The sequence below is a fragment of the Hyperoodon ampullatus genome (assembly GCF_949752795.1).
Source record: "Hyperoodon ampullatus genome assembly, chromosome: 3".
NCBI lineage: Eukaryota > Metazoa > Chordata > Mammalia > Artiodactyla > Ziphiidae > Hyperoodon > Hyperoodon ampullatus.
This window is the reverse complement of record NC_136916.1, coordinates 58,638,794-58,644,446: the sequence shown is the minus strand read 5'-3', so window position 1 is coordinate 58,644,446 and position 5,653 is coordinate 58,638,794.

Below are 5,653 nucleotides of genomic sequence, written 5' to 3'. Positions count from 1 at the left end.
CCAATTTTGATGTCTTTTTTTAAAGGCACACTGATATGACAGCTGTCACATACAATCTAACAAAATTGTTTCGAATGAAGTTAAAGACAACTAAGTGCTACTAGAGCCACCTTACAGAAAAACTGTACGAACATTTTGGCCAACACAATATATATATATATATACATATATATATACACATATAACTGAATCACTTTGTTTTACACCTGAAACAAACACATTATAAATCAACTATACCTCAATAAAATAAGTAAATAAAATTAAATTTAAAAATTTAAGGGCTTCCCTGGTGGCGCAGTGGTTGAGAATCTGCCTGCCAATGCAGGGGACACGGGTTTGAGCCCTGGTCTGGGAAGATCCCACATGCCGCGGAACAACTAGGCCCGTGAGCCACAACTACTGAGCCTGTGCATCTGGAGCCTGTGCTCCGCAATAAGAGAGGCCACGATAGTGAGAGGCCTGCGCACTGCGATGGAGAGTGGCCCCCACTTGCCACAACTAGAGAAAGCCCTCGCACAGAAACGAAGACCCAACACAGCCAAAAATAAATAAATAAATAAGAATTTTTAAAGGTGTGCAATAAAAACTTTTGCATCCTCCAATTACTCACTTCCTATGTGCTACCCTACTGATGATACACTTGCATCACTTTTTAAATTACTTCTAAGATATTTTGCAAAAAGAAATATATCATAACTCCCCCCCTTCTTTACACAAAAAGTAGCATTAAGAGCATGATCTCTGAAGCCAGATTGCCCATGTTTAAACCCCATTTCTTCCACAAATTAGCTGTGACTTTAAGCAAGTTTCATAACCTCTTAGTGCCTCAGTTTCCTCATCTGTATAATAAGGTTGTCTCATATGGTTATTTGAGGATTAGATGAGCAAATATATGTATGAAGCACTTAGGACAGGGCCTGGCACACAGTGAGCCACCTATATGTGACATGTGGTCCTGTCACCATAGGAAGGTGTGGTATCAGAAGTCTAAGTGCGTGGGCTCTGGAGTGAGACTGCCCAAAATCAAATCTTACTTCCTTACATGTGAAATGTAGAAAATAATAGTACTTACCCTCACAGGGTTGTTGTGAGATTGAAATGGACAGTGCCTCACACTGGGTAAGCATGGCTGTATTTCCTCAGGTCCGAAATGCCATGTATGTAAGGCACACCATTATTTTATGGACTAGGAAAGAAAAAAAGCATCCAATTAAATTATGACATGCCTTTGACTATAACACATCATCATTTCAAGTATGTCACAAAGTGAAAACATGCACATCTTAGAATTGATGAAATATGGGATACAAGTGTTAGCTATTACACTCTTATTTTCACTTAAAAATACATCTTGGATATCATTCTTTATTGGTGCAAAGAGAGCCTCTCCTTTTTTTTTTTAAGTGGCTATATAGTAATCCATTGTGTGGTTGAGCCATAAATTATTTAACTGGTCTCCTATTAGTTTCCAGTCTATTGCTGTTACAAACAATACCGCAATGAATAACCTTGCAGACGTGTCATTTTGCACGCCTGATAGTCTATCTGTAGGATAAATTTCCAGAACTGGCATTGATGGGTCAAAGAGCACACATATTTGAAATTTTGGCAGGTATTCTAAGCTCCAGTTTAAATGGTCAGTCTAATCTCGCAAATTCTCACTCTAGAAAGCCATCTTACAGAAATTCTAGCACAAGTTGCAAAGACATATGGAATAACTATAGCAAGAATGTGTGACGTGGAGACATAGTGCAAAGTGCTCCACAGTATAAACTCATTTAAGCCTCACAGTCCTATGAGGCAGGGCTAATTCTCCCCGTTTTACAGTTACGGAGACTGGAGACAGAGGGGAAAGCTGCAGAAAGAGGACTGCGCCCAGGCAGCCTGCTTCTAGTCTGTGCTCTTAGCATGATACAAATATACTCTTTTGAAATAGTGAAAAAAAAAATTGAGAAACCTGGACGTTCCGAAGTGAGTTAGTTAATATTATTATTGGGGGGGGATAAATTAGGAGTTTGGGGTTAACATATACACACTACTACACATAAAACAGATAACCAACAAGGACCTACTGTATAGCACAGGGAACTATACTCAATATTTTATAATAACCTACAAGTGAAAAGAATCTGAAAAAGAATATATATATACATATCTGAAGCACTTTGCTGTACATCTAAAACTAACACAACGTTGTAAATCAACTATACTTCAATAAAATATATATATGTATTGTTATAAATTTACACTGTGGGAAATAGTGTAACCATGATAAAGAATGAAGTAGGGCTTCCCTGGTGGCGCAGTGGTTGAGAGTCCGCCTGCCGATGCAGGGGACACGGGTTCGTGTCCTGGTCCGGGAAGATCCCACATGCCGCAGAGCGGCTGGGACCGTGCGCCATGGCCGCTGAGCCTGTGCGTCCGGAGCCTGTGCTCCGCAACGGGAAAAACCACAACAGTGAGAGGCCTGCGTACCGCAAAAAAAAAAAAAAAAAAAAGAATGAAGTAGATCTTCATACGGCAACCTTAACACATGTCCACAATGTATTGTCTTGTTAAAAAAATTTAAAAGGAGTCTGCAGGGCAGTTAGCACAGGCTGAGGACATTCCAATAGATGTCAGTAGTCATGTATCAATCTGACAGATAATAAAAGGTCTAGAAGGATAATTAAACAATTAAGGATATTTACTCCAAATCCCCAATTGTGAGCGAGTGATAGGGACTTCACTTTGTATACTTCCAAATTATTTGAATCTTTTTACTGAGCCTGTTGTTGTTGTTAGAAGGTCATTTAATTCCAGACAAAATTTTCCTTCATCCCTGCACCAATGTCATCAGAAACACCAAGAAATGATTGGGTATAAAAGGACACTACGGACCTTGTGAGTTAAAAAAAAAAAAAAAAAAGAAGAAGAAGAACCAACCCAGATTCAGAGAAATATAGCACTGACCTGTACTACTGTATTACTTGGGAAATGATTCAGCACAATCATCTACTAAAGTCACTTATCAAATACTAATAGTATTTAAATGACTACAAGACAGTTCAATTTCCTTTAGCACTTTTTGTATTGTTTCCTCCATTTCTAAGTTCTTTTGACCCCCTGGAATCTTCCCGAGCTGACTTGAATTTCTCTTTCACCAGATACCAATTAAAGTAAAATTTAAGATCTTTTACACCAGGATGTGCGGGAGTGGGGGGCTGTCTATGAATGATCCTAAAGGGAATACTTTTTTTTTGAAAGGTCCAGTCTAGGCTGAGGTGGTGGAGTAGGTCTGAGCACACAGAGCAAAGTCATTGATGATTTCAGGAGAGGGAATTCCCTGGTGGTCCAGTGGGTAGGACTCTCCGCTTCCACAGCAGGGGCTACTCTTCATTGCGGTGCGTGGGCTTCTCATTGCAGTGGGTTCTCTTGTTGCAGAGCATGGGCTCTAGGCACGCAGGCTTCAGTAGTTGTGGGTCATGGGCTCTAGAGCACAGGCTCAGTAGTTGTGGTACACGGACTTAGCTGCTCTGTGACATGTAGGATCTTGCCGGACCAGGGATCAAACCCATGTCCTCTGCATTGGCAGGCAGATTCTTAACCACTGTGCCACCAAGGAAGTCCCTAAAGGCAATTTTTAAGGAATCAGTTCTCTACCAGGAAAGTCAAGAAGAGGACTAAAGTTTCATCTTCCTGTAAAGAACTAGGCTACCGAGGTTCTCAGCAGGAAGCATCTCTTCCAGTCCACCCAACCCTCTGAGGTCCAAGCTGTTCCACTCACTTCAGGCTCTGGATAAAGTTCCCATCAGGAGATCCTAATTTTTCATGCCTCTCTTCTTTTTGTCACCCTTTTCATACTTCTTAAAGTGGTCAGCTCTCCTTCCAACTTCATCTTAGCTTTTCTTTCATTGTTAGCTTTTTTTCTCTTTCATACTTCTGCTGAGAGTTTTTTTTTTGGAGTATGGGGCATTTGGAAAACTTTAGGAGAAAAATGTTCTGCCTCCTTTCTCGTTGATCTAAAAATGTGATTTCACTGTATCCTGGGAACCCTGTTTTACTGTCCCATTACTATTCTGTGCTGGTGTCTTGGAGGTGACTGGAAGTGGTTTCTGGAACAGATATGGTTTCTGAATTCGTAAACTCCCTTTGTGTCCCGAGGTCAGAGGGATCCACACTCTCTGGCCATGGTTGGAGCCCTAAAACTAGAAGTCATATTTGATGCTTTACAACAAAAAGGACAGAATTTGCTGTCTTCTTTGAGATCTTTCCCATAACTGCTCATCTTCCTGGTGGATATTTGCTACTGGTGCTTTGAGGTTTGTACTTCCTTTCCTTTTCTTTACTTTCCTTATTTAACTAAAACATTGTCTTGGTTTTCTTCTGCTTCACGGTAGTATTCAAAACATCTATTCTTTTCAGCTGTTCTTCTTTCATGATGAAAGGGGTCAACTATGGATACTGCTTCCTTATCCTGTGTCATTTCAAGAATATGCTTGTGGATGGGGCGCCCCCCTCAGGGTCTGCCTCCTCCCCAAGGGGTGGTGCATCCCTCCCTGCCTTTCTTCTCCTTTATGCACCTGCCATCAATTCTCCTGCAAAGCTCAGCGTCCAACCCCAAGCCATTTGCTCAGGAAGCTCCCTGTGCAGCCTCAACCACAATGCCTCCCGTGCTTTCCACTGGAACTAAAGCACCACTTCCTGGTTGTGTCTTTATGTGAAATATATAACTTCCTGGATTGCATCATTTCCTGGAGGCCAGCATCCCACTGAACCAACAACTTCCCTATTCAAATTTGTCCTTGTCACCTACAGTGTACTTGGAAGTCAGCGCCTGATTTTAGTCCCTCGTTCAAAGTTTGTTAAGAGGGTGTTAAGTGAGACTTCCCTGGTGGTGCAGTGGTTAAGAATCCGCCTGCCAATACAGGGGACATGGGTTCGAGCCCTGGTCCGGGAAGATCCCACATGCCGTGGAGCAACTAAGCCTGTGCGCCACAACTACTGAGCCTGCCCTCTAGAGCCCACGAGCCACAACTACTGAGCCCACGTGCCACAACTACTGAAGCCCACAGGCCTAGAGCCTGTGCTCCGCAACAAGAGAAGCCACCGCAATGAGAAGACCGCGCACTGCAACGAAGAGTAACCCCCGCTCACGGCAACTAGAGAAAGCCCGCACACAGCAGCGAAGACCCAACTCAGCCAAAAATAAATAAATTAATTAATTTTTTAAAAAAGAGGGTGTTAAGTGTTCTTATCACAAACAAACAAAGGGACATAAGGAAACTTTGGGAGGTGATGTGTATGTCTATTACCTTGGTTGTGGTAAAGATCTCACAAGTGTGGGCATGTGTCCAAACTCATAAAATTGCACACATTAAATCTGTGTCATTCTTGGTTTATCAGTTAGGTCACAATAGACCTGCTTTAAAGTAACTCCAATCTTTTGTAATGCTCTGCAACATCTAGGGGTTTTTTTTGTATTTTTCAACCAACTCCTTTTTTTTTTTTTTAACATCTTTATTGGAGAATAATTGCTTTACAATGTGGTGTTAGTTTCTGCTGTATAATAAAGTGAATCAGCTATATGCATACATATATCTCCATATCCCCTCCCTCTTGCGTCTCCCTCCAACCCTCCTTATCCCATCACTCTAGGTGGTCGCAAAGCACT